The sequence below is a fragment of the Camellia sinensis genome, chromosome 4, assembly GCF_055761805.1.
Source record: "Camellia sinensis isolate YWXY chromosome 4, ASM5576180v1, whole genome shotgun sequence".
Classification (NCBI taxonomy): domain Eukaryota; kingdom Viridiplantae; phylum Streptophyta; class Magnoliopsida; order Ericales; family Theaceae; genus Camellia; species Camellia sinensis.
This window is the reverse complement of record NC_138964.1, coordinates 39715886-39734649: the sequence shown is the minus strand read 5'-3', so window position 1 is coordinate 39734649 and position 18764 is coordinate 39715886. Positions and strand designations below refer to the sequence as shown.

At 32.2% G+C, this 18764-nt stretch overlaps 1 long non-coding RNA gene across 1 annotated transcript; it reads left to right on the top strand.

Annotated features, from left to right (window-relative positions):
* Positions 1-407: 407 nt before the first annotated feature.
* LOC114303558 (uncharacterized) lies at positions 408-925 on the top strand. Its single transcript, XR_014365591.1, has 2 exons — positions 408-544; positions 702-925. It is a non-coding gene; the product is annotated as an uncharacterized LOC114303558 (long non-coding RNA).
* Positions 926-18764: the final 17839 nt, after the last annotated feature.

Sequence of the window (18764 nt, the reverse complement as noted above, 5' to 3'; positions counted from 1 at the left end):
AAATTCAATTGTTTAAATAAAAATTTTATTCAATACGATAGTCAAACATATAATTTTGTTTGGAAGTTAATATTATTTTTGGACAATTGATATCGAAATAATACAAACATGCATACTAAGATAAAGTTGGTTGTGCTAATAGAATTATCTTTTAGGTTGTTACTTGACTGCTCATCAAATGTTAGAAAATTTAGAGTTTGTGTTTTTTGTTGAATGACATTTTTGCCCTTACCTTGAGTTTTTATTTTTTATTTTTTTATTTTTTGGATATGTATGTAATGATAGCCACCAATAAATATGCAAGAAAGGACTTGGACAAGAAAATGCTGATCACTGAAAGGAGTGTTATCTCCAACATCCTTACACACATGGTTGTGAAGAAAAATGGGACAAAGTTTAGAAGCAGTACAGTTGTAGCTCAAAAGAGAGAATTGGGTGAGAAATCAAGGGATAAACAGGAACCCATTTTTCCATTGAGAGTTTCAAACACAATTCTTACTCAGTCTGCAGTTACAGTGCTTGGATTGGGGTTCATCGATGCCGGGTAATCTCCTAGAAATTACTTCTACTATTTTATTTTTATTTTATTTTTTCTGATCTAAATAGATATAGTAGTGTTTAAACTTTACCAGTATCTACTCTCTCTCTTTCTCTCTCTCTTTCAACTCTAACTTGCAAAATCTGCACAATTAAATGTGAAGGTATAGTGGAGACTGATCAAGTATTGGAGTGATTTCAAAGGAGACTGAAGATTTGTTAAAGCTTGCAACATTTGTTGTAGTCCCTTTGTGCCTCTTTCTCATATTTTCTTTCTCTAAGAAACATGAGGCTTGAAATTTTGAATATGATTGCACCATTTTCTAGGCAACCACACTTCTTCTTAAATAAATAAATAAAAGAATTTTGAGGTGGTTTGCTTTTTCTATTTTTCCTTGTCCTTTCACTCAGCAAGAGCCATGACATGCCCTATAAAAAAAAGGTAATATTTTTGTTTGTTTGCATCAAAATTCAGCCTTTTACCATTAAACAAAAAAAATGCAACTTCTGTTCCCTGGTCGGAGATACCTTTGTATTGTTTTGTCTCTTGTTTTTATTAGCAAAATAGAAGAGTTTTATCAAATAATGTGGAAATATAACCAATAATTTCAGCTGGGATCATTTACACCATGACCTCCTAAATTGTTGAAAAATATCATTTTGACTTCCTAAGTTATAAAAGCTTGTAAATAGATTAGTTGAATTATTATGAAGTATCACTTTATTCTTTAAATTATAAAAACGTACAAATAGACCCCTAAACTATTGGTGTCCCTTTCGTTAGGGGTCTAAATTGTACAGCTTTATACACTATGAACATGTTTCAATCTGACCCCTTTTGTTAGGGGTCCAATTTGTACGGTTTTTATAATTTAAGAGGTTTATCTATACACCTTTATAATTTATGGGACAAAGTGACATTTCACAATAATTTAGGAATTCATTTGTGCACTTTCATAATTTAAAGATCAAAATGATATATTTTTTTAATAATTTAGAAGTTCTCTATATAAATAACCATACAGCTATAGACTATATTAGAATCACTAGTGGACAAGTTAAGAGGTATATATTACAATCACAAGTGTAAGTGGGTATTAGTTGGGAAAATTCTATAACACATGTCTAGTTGTGATTTTTTTGTAGTTTTTTATTATTATTTGTTCTGGTATTAGTTGATTATGACTAATTGTAATGTAAATTATAATTTGATTATAATCACTTGTTGTTTTATTTTAGTTATATCTGAGGTATTTGATTATGCCTCAATTAGTCTTTGGTTATGATCCTTAGTTATGTTGTAAAGTTGGTTATACTACAACAAATAAGAGTTTTAAAGATCAAATTTTTGTTTCAAAAAATAAAATTTTTGTTGCAAAAAATATTTAAAGACCAATTTGTGTTGTCACAAGAATAATTGCTAAAAGGTCAATTCGAAAAAAAAAAAAAAAAGTTTTAGCAATAAAATTTTAAAATTGTTGCTGATAGTTACATTTTTAGGGACAATCATTTTTTTAGATAAAATTCAGGTCCCAAAAAAATAATAATTTATCACTAAATGTCCAATTTTGTCTCTAAAAATACAATAATGCTATTTTTGACCCCCCAAAAAATGTTACATATCTAAAAAGTGATTTTATCCCTAAATTTTTGTTTTTAAAACCGTCATTTGTTGTAGTGTTATAACTTATTATAATTATTATTTTGGTATGATCAAAAAAGTCTTCATCATGTCATAAGTGATATTTGACCATGATCCATTATATTATTTTTAATTTTGAATACAAAAGCAATTTAGTTATAATATTTATGATATAGATGACATAACTTACATATAATATATACTAAAAAAAAAATGTGTGTTGTAAAACAACCTAATATTATTATTTTATTTAGACACATCAAATTAATATAATTTATTTTTCTTTCTAAAGTCGAGCATCGACGAGAGTAGAGTCAGCAAGTCAAACCTATTAGGCTCCTCATTATGTTGTAATTTCATGTAAAATTTTATAAATATCTCTTTTTTTTACTCATTTTGATTGGTGTTGACATCAAGAATTACAGTGTAACGAATGATATACTTTGAGACTTGAAATAGAACAATTAAAATATTGAGATTTAAAATGTAACGTAATGTATGCTTTGAGGACCATCAGTGTAATTATTCTTTAAAAAAAAAAATTACAATGTATCTCAATACATTGACGTAGTTTAAATCAACAATTATAACATAGATAACTACAAATAAACTCCCGAAGAAGGAGAGAGATATCCCAAATGATTGCAAGGGTAATACGACCCTCATGCAGGTGGAAAGAATCGAACTCTTAACCTCTTAGTACACTTTAAGAGCTCTAGCCATTGGATTAATTCTGTTAAATGCTCACAAAAGGACAAATATTGCCAAATTTTAAGGAAGATGGGTATATGTAGCTACTGTGCATAAAGCACAACAGTCACTGTTGTACAGCTAGCTCGGCTCACTTCGAGCCTTGTTTTGATAATCCGAATCATTCAATTTTTAGAGATATTGAGTAGAATATACTTGAAAAAAATTAAATTAATCGGACATTGGTAGCCCTTTCACCTAAGTACATTTGTATTATATTTTATACACAAAATCACATTAACCATTCATTTTTTTAAAATACAAATGTAATTAAATGAAAAAGTTATCGATATCCGATCAATTTGATTTTTTTGTAGATATATTTTATTTGATATACTCTAAAAAGTGAATGCTTCAAATTATTGAAATAACACCCATAATGGACCCTATTGACCACACAACAGTGACCCCGTGCATAAAGCACAACAATCACCTCAAATTCAAATTTAAACACCATGGCTAGTTAAATTCTGTTTTCTTTTCTTTCCAATCCAGTAAATTGTATACTTTTTATTTTTATTTTTATTTTTATTTTTATTTTTATTTTTATTTTTATTTTTATTTTTATTTTTATGCACTTTGGCTGTATATATGAATGTAATGAACTAGCAAAAGTAATTTGTTCTCCCTTTCTCTAAATCAGATTGCAATGCAAGCAAGTAGTTTATTCTATCCTTATTTTTTTTGTAAACCAAAGTGTAAGCAAGTAATTTATTCTCTTCTTTTTGGTCCTTTGATAGTTACATACTTTGGTTCTACCTATAGAAACTGATTGACCTACAACTAGCCAGTCCGGTCATGACAGTTAAACACCCGGCCAACCCATGTCGTGGACCATTCAAACAGTGGCTTTAGTCCCCATATTGGATAAGTCTCCAAAATTTTCTTCGTCTAAAATCTTAATAATTGAAAAATAAAAAAATGTCATTTTTAAAAGATCCAACAAAAAATACTTCCCTTACCCAAAAGACTAAAAGAATCCGTTTGGTTTGATTTTAAAATCAATTTTGAAAGATATATTTTTTAGAAGAGTTTTTAAAATTTTTAAAATTATTTAGTTGTATATTTTAAAAACTAGCGAGTGATAATTCAAATCTATGTATTATATAAGGAAAATGAGGTTTTTAGAGAGAAGCCTTCTAAGAGCTCCAAACCCCAATTCTAAAATTATTAATTTTTTATTTTATTTTAAACAATTAAGAAAATTCTCGTTGACTATCTTCCATTTACCTTTTATTTTACAATCCCCCATCAGAAAAAGAAAGAAAAAGTAAATTGTTTCACTTATATAAAATGAATCTTATACTCTAATTTATATAAGTAAAATGAGTTTTTTTATTTAGAAGCCTTGTGATCAATATCTCATACTAATTTTTTTGATTTTCTTAATTTTAAACAATTAAGAAAATCTTCATTGGCTAACTTCCATTTAATTTTTATTTTACAATCCTACATAGGGTTTTGATTTTAAAAATAATTTTGTATAAGATTTTGAAACTCTCATAATATCTCTCCTTAAAAGTATTCTTTTGTAAAATATACAGATATATTGATAATCTCAACATCACTCTTATTGTTCCTTAATACAAAAATTGTGAGATAATTATGATAATTTAAAATTTGTATTTAAAATTTATAAATTATGGGATAGATTATTATAATTTTAAATTTATATTGTGTCAATTTTAAATTTAAATTAATAGATTGTTTTTATTAAAATTTAAAAGTTTTAATTAATTAATTTTTGTATAAGCTGGTTGGTCTTTTAACCTAACTCTGATTAAGTTAAATCATTTTTGGTTTGAATGATTTGTTGGTTTAACGGCAATTTTAGCGATTTTACCAAAATATATTGATCAAATTTGTTTGATTCGAAATAAACTAAAAATTGACCTAAATAAAGATTGAAAAGTTGAGATTGCTTAATTAAAAATAAATTTCTTGCCCAAACAATTCTTAATTGGCTAAATTACACTGACACCCCTTGAGGTTTGCATTTAATACAACTTTCCCCCTCACGTTTTAGAAATTACACTGACACCCCTGTCAGCGTTTGTCTTTTGACAAAATCAATGGAAAAGATAAAATTACCATGGTACCCTTACACAATAACATAAAAAGACATTAACAGCCCTACCATATCTATCCTCCATATTCTTTATCTGAACCCTAAAATGTCTCCATAATTCTCTTCCCTTGGTCTTCTTCATCATCACCAAACTCCACTAACTGCCATTAGCAGTTTCTCAGACCTTCTATATCGCCGAAAAATTTCAGCAACACTAGCTCCATTGCCTCAAAATACATCAACTCCAACACCGTTTGTTTGGAGAAATAAGAGTCATTAGAAGGGGGTTTGCTTTGTGGCAATGGGGAAGATTTTGTGTGATTTGGATCTTATTTTGTATGATTTGGATATAATTTTGTTTGATTTGGGTATTATTTTTGTGTGATTTGGATCTTATTTGTATGATTTGTGGGTTGGTAAGACATGGAGATCGGAAGTGAGGGTGATGGAGGAGGAGGGATGGTGAAAGGCCTTGCAGCTATGGAACGGAAGCAGAGTGGTTCGCAATAATAGCAATAGAGATTGAAACAAAGGTGGATGGGCGATGACGACAGAGGTGGGGTTTTGGTGAATGGGTTGCTTTGTTCAATAATGGTGGAAGTCGTTGGTTGGTTCTAAAGCCACTAACCTGCTAGCTTGCCAATGCTCATAGTGCCATGAAAACAATACGAAGAACCATAGTTTCCAAGACTATTTGGTGTACGGGTATAAATCAAATTGATGCTTGAACCATCTATTTTATTTATTCATACATGTATATATATAATAACAATAATAATAATAATAATTAGATGTACATGTATGTAATTGTTCAGTGAATGGATTACCAGAACGATTGTATATTGTGTCTTTTTTGTAGTTTTGGTGGAATTAACTAGTTATACCTTAGTTGAATTAGGAGTTTGTTTTGCAACTTGAGTTGTTTCTTTCTTTGCTTCTTGTTTACATGGTAATTGAACACTTATAAAGAATTGACATCGTATATACTCTGTATTTTCAATGGTGTCATGGTCAGTGTCCATGGTGGGGCAATGATAGTGGACGGTAGAGGAGGGAAGATGGAGTAGTGAACTATATATTGATTAAATCCATCTACAAAGAGATGTGAGAAAAATGGAAAATTTTGGTCTTATAATTTCAGGAGCAAAGTTGGCATTTTGTTAAAACATATTGCTGACATCATCACAAGTTGTTAAGTGGACTAACGGTAGACTAACAGAGGGGGGTAATATGTAATGGGATTATTAACCTCATGGAGGGGAATGTAATTTCCAAAATGTGAGGGGGGAAGTTGTATTAAGTGCAAACCTCAAGGGGTGTCAATGTAATTTTTCCTTGTTAATTTTTATTTTACAATCCTACATTGAGGGAAAAAAAAAATTGAATTGTTTATGTTTGGCATGTTGGTTGGAGGCTATTTTAGCTACAAAAGACAAAATATATTAAAAAGTCAATAAGATAAAATGTCACATCTAAACCATAATCATTTTATTTTTTCTCTCACAAAAGTCAAAAAGCTCATCCCAAACAAGGTTTTTTAGCCCCAGGCTAAAATAGCTGTGACAATCGGGACCCTTTTTCCTCTCTTTCTTGTCCTTCTTTTGGTTCGCTCTCTTTTGTTTTCGTTGGGTTAGCACCCTCGGAAGTCATTTTCGAGTTAGGACTCTTGTCCTTGCGTGTGGGTCGGTGTTGAAGTTTCTTGTTTCGGGAGGTGCGGGATTAGGTCCGGAGTGCTCGGGGGCGAAGCGGAGAAATTTCTGGGCTGCTGGGCAGGGCCGCACGTGCGGGGGGCCAAGTCGTACATACGGGAAGACGGGATTTTGGGTGGCCTGCATTCTGTCTAAAAGGCACGTGCAGGAGGAGGTGCAGAAAGAGCCCCGCACGTGCAGGGATGAAGGCCGCACGTGCGGGAAGGGGGCTCCGCACGTGCGGGAATGAGTGCTGCACGTACGGCGATCTGGGCAGATTCGGGGCTCTGTTTTCTCTCATCTTTTAGGGCTGATTCTATCTCATTTTTTTTACACCTCTCTCTCTCTAAAAACACATTTAGGCCTAGTTTGGGAAGACTAAATAAGTGTACTTTTTGACTTTTTATGAAATATGGGTTGGGTTTGGGTTGGGTTTGAAGTGATGTGTTAGAGAGGTGATGTGACTTAAATAAGATGATGTGACTTAAATAGGATAGTGACTTTTTGACTTTTTATCTTTTTTCAATCATGCCAAACTTGACCTTACTCTCCCTTCTTTCTAGAAACTCTCACCAAGGCTCTAAAACACTTTGATCTTTGTAAATCTTGAGTCTAAATCACCAACATTTCGTACCAATCTTGAAGATCCGAGTTGGGGTTCCTCTTGGGGTTGTGGAACATTGAAGAATCCTCTATTGAAGCTAGGGTTTCATCATCTCCTTCATCAAAATCCTGAGGTAGCGATTTCTTGAGTCATATATACATGTTTTGCTATATTGTTGATGATTTAAAAGTGTTTTTTGAGTTTTGTGTTAATTTTGTTGTTTTTGACCCAAAATGTAGAGAGAGTTTTGAATGGGGTTTTATATCTAAATCTTTTACTACTTCTTGAGGGTTCCCTTCTACTAAACTCAAAGAAAACTTCTAGATGGAGCTTCTGTTAGAAAAATGATGAAGGCTTGTTTCCTATGAAAACCCTAGAAATTGGGGCTTTTGAAAAATAATGAATGTGCCTTTGAAATTGTTTATTTTCTTGTATCAAGTGTATAGCGATCCCGGTTTTCCCTTCATTGTTTAATTGTATTTCAGACTCGGTTCCGTGGATGTGTTATTGTCTTTTTACCGTTTCCATCCTTTACTCTTTGTATATGAGTCTTGGGTCGTGTTGGGTAGGTTTAAAATAGGTTTGTTGCGTTTGGAAACCAAGGGTTAGTGTCCATTAAATTTTCATAATGGTTCATTTAATATCTTTATTAGTGGTTCATTTAATATCCTTATTAGTGGTTCAGTTACTATCCTTATTAGTGGTCCATTAGGGCGACCAATCCTTAATATCTTATATTTATTTATGGGGTTTCATTACTTTGGTAACCTCTTGGTCATAAATGGAGGTTAAATAGAATTCATGAACTTGGTTAATGGTCATTATTTTGGTGTAACCATTTTCTTGTTTAACGGTCATTATTTTTAGTGTAACTGTAAGGTCCTAATGGCCTGTTATATATCAGTAGGCAGCAGCAGGTTAAACATGATTTTTTTTCATCATCTTTTCTTTTGAAACCCTAGAGCCAACTCTCTCTCTCTCTAAACTTGTCTTCTCTCTAAGAATTGATCTACCTAGGGTGAGTATCTAACCTTAGTCCTTTATTAAAAAGATAGAGTGAGTCGAGAGCTTCCATTTAATCTGAATTGTTGGTGGTTTGGAGCACTTTGGAGTTTGGGTCTTCATCTCCATCTTCTCTTTTTGGGCTATTTCTTCGAGGTAGGGATTTCCTACTCCAATATATACGTTTTGTTCTAAGTTCTGGCATTTTAATATGTTGGGGTTACTTTGATAATTTTGGGAAAAACCCTAGTTGTATTAATTAATTAATTTGTATAATTAATTTAAGGGAATTGGGGAATTTGGTTAAATTCATGAAATTGGAGAATTCATTGATTAAATGGTGTAGTTGGATAATTTAAATCACTCGCCTATTGCATTGTTGATATATTTATTTTCAAGTCTAGAAATAACTGTTTTGGGCTATCGGTAGAGGATAGTCGTGATTGTTGTAAACATTGCATGTGGATTAGGGATAACTGAAACTAATCACATTGGTTGAGTCATTAATTTTGACTGTTGAATTAATACAGACATTATGTGTATTGATTGTGTGGTGTATATGTTATGTGTTTACATACTTTGTTTTGTGTGGGAGGAGATAGGGGATGTACTCCACGGTTTAGGGGAAGATAGGGGATGGACCTCTAAACCGGATTTTGTTTGGGAGGAGATAGGGGATGGACTCCATTAGCATCACTTTTATGTGTGCTTATTTATATTGAAGTGTTTTTATTGATACAGCACTAAAATGTGTATCAAACTGGAAGTATGAAGTGTTTGATTTGAGCATGAGTCTCATTTGTTTGTTGACATTGGAAGAATGTGAATATAATATTTATAGTTCACTGTTGTAAGTTTGGCCAGGTTCTGAGCCATGTTGATAATAAAGAAAAGTGAAACGTGACTTAGACATTAATGTCATGAAACGGTATAATGATGTAATTGATTATCTTGGTTAACCATCTATTGAATGCTATTGCTTTATTCAATACTTATAATTGGTTTAGTATATTTCTACTGGGCTGTGGCTCACCCTATACGGGAACATCATTTTCAGGTTCAGGTGATATGCTACCTCCAAGGACATAGCTTGGAAGGCTTGAGGCTATTACACCACCTTTTGTTGTTTTGTTGTATTATATGTATATCAAGCCAAGGGCTTTCTTTGTATAGAGTTTGCACTCTCTTTTTGCAACCAAGCGTTGTCTTGGGAAGTTGTAAGCCCATAGGGCGATTACTTTTATTGTCAATATGTAATACATGTTGTAAGAATACTCTGATGATTGTAATATAATATCTCTTTCCTATATCTTGAATGTATGATATTATGGGTTTATTTTGAGGGCGTTACAACTTGGTATCAGAGCGTACCGGGTTTGAATACTTTGGGTACGTGGGAAGTGATTAGTATCACAATGGGTTTGTCTCGCTTGTTAGAGACTTATGCATGATAGTATGTGTTTATGTGATAACATGATTATGTGAATATGTGGGTATGGAATGTAGTTTCTAGGATATTGGTTAGACCCTTGAGTTTCTGATAGTCTTGTTGGAAAGGCACTTGATCAATGCTGCTTCCAACCGGAACTATAGCAACGCCTCGGGACTGTCATTATCCAGGAATGAAATTCGTAGGTGCTTATGTGATTATGTGCTTATGTGGAGTGAATTACTATTTTCTATCATTTAGCAAGCGAGTGAAATAGCTTCGGCACCTTTGATAATGTCCTAATATCTTTGTTACCTTTACTAGGATACCTAGACGAGGAAGTTGTGATTTCCCTCCTTCCAGAGTTGTGGAAACAGTTTGTGGAGTTACCCCAAGGTACTACACCTTTGGTACAGTTTGAAGCATGGTTTGCTAACCTGTCGAGGTTTGCCCCAGAGTTAGTGGAGACGGAGGAACTACGTTGTTCGGAGTTTGAGAGTAGACTTACACCTTCATGGTAGGTGACGTTGCCGAATTTGCATGCGTACTGAATGGTTGTCTCATTTGAGGGAGTGTTAGCCCTTGTTAAGATTGTGGTTGTTGGCATCGGGGAGTGGCGTGTTGTGAGCAACTGGTATTATATCCCAGATAGTAGTATAATGGATATTCTTTTCAGTTTCAGGATTCTTTTGCTATGTTTAAATGCATTAGGTGTGTACCTTAATACTGGTTAGGTTAGGAGATGTTGTCGGTAGGGTTGGTTGGGTGTATAACCCGTGGTTAGGGTGTGACCCGTGAGTAGAGTCACAGTGGTATGGTGTTTGCAGATGAAGGTTTGAGTTGATAGTGATGAGGGTGAGGACTCTTACTCTTCTGGAGAGTTAGGATGGTGAGTCTTTGAAAGCCTTGTCGGCGACATGCGATTGCGCCGGGGTTTGGTTCTAAGCAGGGGTTCAGTGGTAGTGGTGGCTAATGATTTGGCACGGAGGCTTAGTGTCTTGATTGTACTCTCAAGACGAGTGACAAGTAGGATGCGGAATAAAGAGTAGACCCTATAGGTCATTAAGGGATGAAGGTACTATATTTGTGTGTGTTCGGTACGAATAGTTACATGGTAGTGATAAGTGTCGTGGCGTGGTAAACCCTTGTTAGCTAATTCGGTACGAGGGAATGAGTATGCAAATTTTGTTATTGTAAGTTCAGTCGAGGTGGCGAGTGAAATCCCTGAATGAGGGATTCAGTATGGGCGTAAGATAACTTGCAGTAAGTGAGGAGGTTTTGCCTAGTACGATGTGTGATAGTGCTTGGTTCGTATGTTGTTCATTACCCGTGTCTCGTTTTACGTCCTCGTTCTATGAAAATTGACCGGAGGCCTGGTGTACGAATTTTTTCGTGTTTCCTATGTTGAGGTATTAAGTACTAGTTACTAGTCTGAGTATTGTCAGTAGTCGAGACGTGGTGGATGTCTCAGAACACTGTAGTTGTTGATTGTGTCATACTGTTATCTTTGTTATCGAGTCTTGCGAAACAGGACTTTTTCATTAGTTAAGGTGTTATGGAAACATAACGGAGTGGAGGAAGTCACTTGGGAATGTGAGTAAGTATCTGGATTTGTTTGTTAATATTTAACCATGTATTGGGAATTTTGTTGTACTGATAAACTTTAAGAGCATTGAATATGTCTTAAGTCGAAAAACATTAGGTATCTTTTGGTTATTGGAAGTATGGTAATGGTTGGTCATGCCTTGAAAATAGAAGTTTAATTTAGCATTGTATATGTTAATTGTGTTATTGAAATGCAAATATATTATTGGCATTGAATATGTTATGGAATTGTGAACTATGTTATATGTTGTGATTTGCCTCTTGAATAGAGATGGAATAACCGGTAATGGGTCAGGTTGATGAATATTGAATTGTAATATTGATGAGAATTGAGAAATCATATTGTTGAAATTTATTTACCTAATTTCGGGGACGAAATTCTTTAAGGGGGGGAGGTTATAGCGATCCCGGTTTTCCCTTCATTGTTTAATTGTATTTCAGACTCGGTTCCGTGGATGTGTTATTGTCTTTTTACCGTTTCCATCCTTTACTCTTTGTATATGAGTCTTGGGTCGTGTTGGGTAGGTTTAAAATAGGTTTGTTGCGTTTGGAAACCAAGGGTTAGTGTCCATTAAATTTTCATAATGGTTCATTTAATATCTTTATTAGTGGTTCATTTAATATCCTTATTAGTGGTTCAGTTACTATCCTTATTAGTGGTCCATTAGGGCGACCAATCCTTAATATCTTATATTTATTTATGGGGTTTCATTACTTTGGTAACCTCTTGGTCATAAATGGAGGTTAAATAGAATTCATGAACTTGGTTAATGGTCATTATTTTGGTGTAACCATTTTCTTGTTTAACGGTCATTATTTTTAGTGTAACTGTAAGGTCCTAATGGCCTGTTATATATCAGTAGGCAGCAGCAGGTTAAACATGATTTTTTTTCATCATCTTTTCTTTTGAAACCCTAGAGCCAACTCTCTCTCTCTCTCTAAACTTGTCTTCTCTCTAAGAATTGATCTACCTAGGGTGAGTATCTAACCTTAGTCCTTTATTAAAAAGATAGAGTGAGTCGAGAGCTTCCATTTAATCTGAATTGTTGGTGGTTTGGAGCACTTTGGAGTTTGGGTCTTCATCTCCATCTTCTCTTTTTGGGCTATTTCTTCGAGGTAGGGATTTCCTACTCCAATATATACGTTTTGTTCTAAGTTCTGGCATTTTAATATGTTGGGGTTACTTTGATAATTTTGGGAAAAACCCTAGTTGTATTAATTAATTAATTTGTATAATTAATTTAAGGGAATTGGGGAATTTGGTTAAATTCATGAAATTGGAGAATTCATTGATTAAATGGTGTAGTTGGATAATTTAAATCACTCGCCTATTGCATTGTTGATATATTTATTTTCAAGTCTAGAAATAACTGTTTTGGGCTATCGGTAGAGGATAGTCGTGATTGTTGTAAACATTGCATGTGGATTAGGGATAACTGAAACTAATCACATTGGTTGAGTCATTAATTTTGACTGTTGAATTAATACAGACATTATGTGTATTGATTGTGTGGTGTATATGTTATGTGTTTACATACTTTGTTTTGTGTGGGAGGAGATAGGGGATGTACTCCACGGTTTAGGGGAAGATAGGGGATGGACCTCTAAACCGGATTTTGTTTGGGAGGAGATAGGGGATGGACTCCATTAGCATCACTTTTATGTGTGCTTATTTATATTGAAGTGTTTTTATTGATACAGCACTAAAATGTGTATCAAACTGGAAGTATGAAGTGTTTGATTTGAGCATGAGTCTCATTTGTTTGTTGACATTGGAAGAATGTGAATATAATATTTATAGTTCACTGTTGTAAGTTTGGCCAGGTTCTGAGCCATGTTGATAATAAAGAAAAGTGAAACGTGACTTAGACATTAATGTCATGAAACGGTATAATGATGTAATTGATTATCTTGGTTAACCATCTATTGAATGCTATTGCTTTATTCAATACTTATAATTGGTTTAGTATATTTCTACTGGGCTGTGGCTCACCCTATACGGGAGCATCATTTTCAGGTTCAGGTGATATGCTACCTCCAAGGACATAGCTTGGAAGGCTTGAGGCTATTACACCACCTTTTGTTGTTTTGTTGTATTACATGTATATCAAGCCAAGGGCTTTCTTTGTATAGAGTTTGCACTCTCTTTTTGCAACCAAGCGTTGTCTTGGGAAGTTGTAAGCCCATAGGGCGATTACTTTTATTGTCAATATGTAATACATGTTGTAAGAATACTCTGATGATTGTAATATAATATCTCTTTCCTATATCTTGAATGTATGATATTATGGGTTTATTTTGAGGGCGTTACAAAGAGAATGTATGAGAGTAAGTCTCACCAAATGTTTAACAAAATAGCAACTTCTTGATATGTGTATATATATATATATATATAAAATAGAGGTCGTCTATTATAATCCTTTGATAAATGCATTTTTGTGTAGAGTGGTAAGATGGTGAGTTGTTAAGTGCCATAAGTGATGTAAAAATGCTCAACCGTAATGTAATGGGAAACGAAATGAAGGATGGTATGCTAGACATATTGAAAGTTTGGTTATGATGAATTATTGTTGAGGAATTGTTGTGGTGTGTCGAAGACACATGACTATTGTGCGAAATAAGAAATTTTAACTATGTGTTGGAGACGTATGGATACCTTGTGGAAGAACATGGTAAGGAGGAAATGAAAATGTGATGTTGAATATTGTTGTGGACATGTTTTTGAATATAAAGGAATGCTATGAATTAGTAGTTATTGCATCATATTCTCATTTGTTTTATTGTCATTGTTGCACATCTTGACATGAGTTGGAAACACATTTATTTTGAGAAAGATCATTGTAATGAGAACTAATGGAAATATTTATGGGGTAAATACGGTGGTAAGTCCAGATAGGGGGTGTAGTTGAACTTGTTAAGTTGGCCTGAGTGTCCTTGGTAAAAGACCAGAAAGCCGCGCGGATAGATGTCGAGCCTTCCGGTTAATATCAGTAAAAATGACAGTTTGGTAGCACTCGTAGAGTTTACTTGCAGGCACCAGCCTAGAGATTACCGGTGTCATATTTACTGCCCCTGTTGATTTAAATATTGGAAGTTTGAAATTGATGAGATTGCTAAATAAATTTAAAGTTGTGCATTGAATATTATTGAGAACATGATGATTTTGAAATAGTGCATCAAAATAAAATTTTCCTTCATTATTGACACTTGCATGGCATTACATATGCATTTTTAACGTTGATGGAATTGGCATAACTATATATATACTTTGTGAGGAATCTCTACAAGGTTTTATGCTCACCCTTATGGAAATTGGTGCAGGTAAAGATGTGGTGACTTCGCCAAGCTAAGGGTGTGGAAATGTTTGAAGAAGAGTAGTTTAACTCTTATTTTGTTGTGATATTTTTGTAAGCCCAGGGCTAATGTGTTTGGGTCCGAGAGACCAATATGTGTAACCGAGCTATTGCCTTGGAACTTGTAAGCCCTTGAGGGCCTTATTCGTAGTGATTTAATGATGCCTTTTACATGCTATAAATTCATGTACTGGTGTGTAAATAAATGTATAACGGCATGTGAGAATACTTTGGTAAACTTTTGGAATTTTGTAAATGAAATTGGCTAATATCTCATTTTGAAAATGAGTTGATATAAGAGTTATGTGGGATTTATTTTCGGGGCGTGACAATAGCCAAAAGTCAAAACACCAAAACGCTAACCCACATCCCAAACGAAGGCATAAAGTGAATCTTATGCTCTCATTTATATAAATTATTAAATTTTATTAATTTTAAATAATTAAGAAAATCTCCATTGGCTAACTTTCATTTAACTTTTATTTTTTAATCTCACATTGGGAATAGGAGGAAACAATGAATTGTTTCATTTACATAAAGTGAATATTATGCTTCCATTTATATAAGCAAAATGAGATTTTTAGTGAGAAATCCTATGATCAATATCTCATACCAATTTCCCCCCCTTAATTTTAAACAATTAAGAAAATCTCCATTGATTATCTTCCATTTAACTTTTATTTTACAATCCCACATAAAGGTTTTGATTTTTAAAATAATTTTTTATGAGATCTTGAAACTCTCATAATATTTAACTTTAAAATAATTACAATCCTACATCGAGAAAAGAAAAAGAAAGTGAATTATTTCACTTATATAAAGTGAATCTTATACTCCTATTTAATATTGTAGTATTATGCATGTTTCAGTTCAAGATGAGTTAAATTTTAAAATAAAATTTAAAAGCTTTAATTATTTAATTTTGTTGTAACTTAGTTGGTCATTTGACTTAACCGATTATGTTGAATCATTTTTGGTTTGACTAATTCACTGGTTTAACCGCGGTTTTAGCTGTTTTATCAAAATATATTTTTTAGGTTTGTTTGATTTGAAATAAATTAAGATTGACCTGATTAAAAATAGAATGATTGAAATTGCTTGATTAAAAATGAACTTCCCGTCCAAACAATTGTTAACTTTTATTTTACAACTCCACATCAAAAATAGGAGGAAAAATGAGTTGTTTCACTATATAAACATTATATTCCATTTAATATTGTAGTGTTGTGTATGTTTCAGTTCAAAACAGTTTAAATTTTAAAATTAAAATAATAAAATTTAAAAGTTTTAACTAATTAATTTTTGTATAAGTTGGTTGGTTTTTTGACCTAGCCCATAGGGTGAACCGTTTTTGGCTTGACTGATTCGCTGGTTGAATCGCAATTTTAGTAGTTTTATCAAAATATATTGGTTAGATTTGTTTGATTTAAAATAAATTAAAGATTGACCTAATTAAATATTAAACGGCTAAAATTGCTTGATTCGAAAAAAATTCTCGTCCAAATAATTGTTAACTTTATTTTACACAATCCCACATCGGGAAAATAATGAAGAATTGAGTTATTTCACTTACATTATATAAGGGAAATGAGTTTTTTAGAGAGAAGCTTTTTAGGAGCTCCAAACCCTTATTCTAAAATTATTAAATTTTTTTAATTTTAAACAATTAAGAAAATTGCCTAGCTTCCATTTAACTTTTATCTTACAATCACACATCGAAAAAAGAAAAAAAAAAAGTGAATTGTTTTACTTACATAAAGTGAACTTTATGCCCCCATTTATATAAATTATTGAATTTTTTTAATTTTAAACAATTAAGAAAATTCCCATTGGTTAACTTCCACTTAACTTTTATTCTACAATCTCACATCAAGAAAAGATGAAAAAAGTGAATTATTTTACATAAAGTGAATCTCATGTTTCCATTTATGTAAGCAAAATGAGATTTTTAGTGAGAAATCTTATGATCAATATCCCATACTAATTTTTTTCATAATTTTAAATAATTAAGAAAATTTTCATTGACTAACTTCCATTTAACTTTTATTTAACAATTCTACATAGAGGTTTTGATTTTCAAAATAATATTGCATGAGATTTTGAAATTCTTATAATATCTCTCCTTAAAAGTATTCTTTTGTAAAATATATTGGTATATCAATAATCTTGACGTCACTCTGACTGCTCCTTAATACAAAAATTATGAGATAATTATGATCATTTTAAATTTGTATTAAAAACTTATAAATTATGGGATAAATTATTATAATTTTAAATTTAATTTATATTGTGTCAATTTTAAATTTAAATTAATAGATTGCTTTTCATATTTAGTGATAGTTTAAATTTTAATAAAAAAAATTAAAAGTTTTAATTAATTAATTTTTGTGTAAGTTAGTTATTTTTTTGACTTAATTGATTAAGCTAAACCGTTTTTGGTTTGAATGATTTGTTGATTTATCCATGATTTTAGCGGTTTTACATGTTACGATGATTCTTTCTTACTCATTAAATTTTTGAAATTTCTTTAATTATTTCCCTTTCAAAAACCAATATGACAATTTTTTAAAATTCATATATTTTTATTTTAAAATAGTGAAGTATTAGAACTATGTTATTTTTTTTTTGATAACAAAGCATAATTTTAATTATTAATTATCAATACAACAATTTTAATCTATCTATGATATATATTATAATAACGGAACTTTTGAAACAAAATTCTTAAACTTATATATAAAATATTATTTATGAGAAACAAAATATTAAAAAATTAAATATAATTATCCTATTTTAATAAATAATGTTTTATTTTATCTCATGCATAGTACGGATGATATGCTAGTTAGTCAGAATAAAAGAAAGTAATAATGAAATTAATGTTATAATATGTACTTAGCTTAAGTGGTATAAGTTCTCTTATCTTAAACTTATGATGATCATGGGTTCAAATCTTGCCCACCTCTTTATTTAGTTTTTTTATAAATAAAAAACACTATTTATATAAAACACTATCACGTCACATGAGGAGAATAAGGTTTCACTACACCAACTATTTATATAAAACACTGCCACATGGTATGAAGATTTTTGTGTAATTTTTTATAAGTAAAAAACAATATTTATATAAAACACTATCACATGGCATGAAGAGAGTAAGGTTTCATTACACTAATTGAGACCTTCACTTAATAATAGTATAGATAGGGGTGTAAATTTGGTTCGGCCCATGTTGGGCCTCGCCCGCTCCCATCAAAATTTGGGCCGAGCCGGGCCACGAGCCAGAAAAGTAGGCCCAGACCTAGGGGGTATTCGGACCGGTGGGTCGGGCCACATTTTTTTAAAAAATTTTTCTACCAAAATTTTATTATTTTTCACTAAAAAAGACACTGGACCTCGGGCAGGCCAGGCTTCAAAATGATGGTCCAGGCCTAGGGTCTTGGGCTGGGTTCAGGCCTAGGCCAAAACAAGCCCAACCAGGCCAGGCCCACTCCAGGCTATGGGCGGGCTTCGAGCTGCCTACGGGCCGCGGGCCATTTTTGCACTCCTGTATAGATAGAAGATAGTTTTGTAATTTGGGATGATTTGTAATTTTTTGGTAAATGAATGGATGAGTGCGAGAGAAACGTGATAGATTAATGTGAATGATGCAATAGAGGAGAGAGAGAAAAAACTGATTAATTGTTGTGTAGAATGTGAGAGAAGGAAAGAGGAGATATAAAAATTGATTAAAAACAATTTTGAAAAAATTATAAAACCAAACAATTTTTGATTTTGAAGCCCAAAAATTGATTTGAGGGTGAAACAAGCCCTAAGATTTTTTTTTTTTTAATCAAGGCCCAGCCAAATAATCTCTGTCCAAAAGTCTTCAATTGTAAAAATTGAGAAAAATATTCTTTATCAACAGGCCCAGAAAAGGATTTTATTCTTCGAGTAATGATACATAATAAAAAATAAAAAATAAAAGGAAAAACCCTCCTTTTCCGAAGGATCAATAAATAAAAACTTCATATTCAAAGCTCAACTAAAAAAATAATTACCCAAAAGAGATCCCAATATTAACACTTAGAATTTTAATTACAAGAA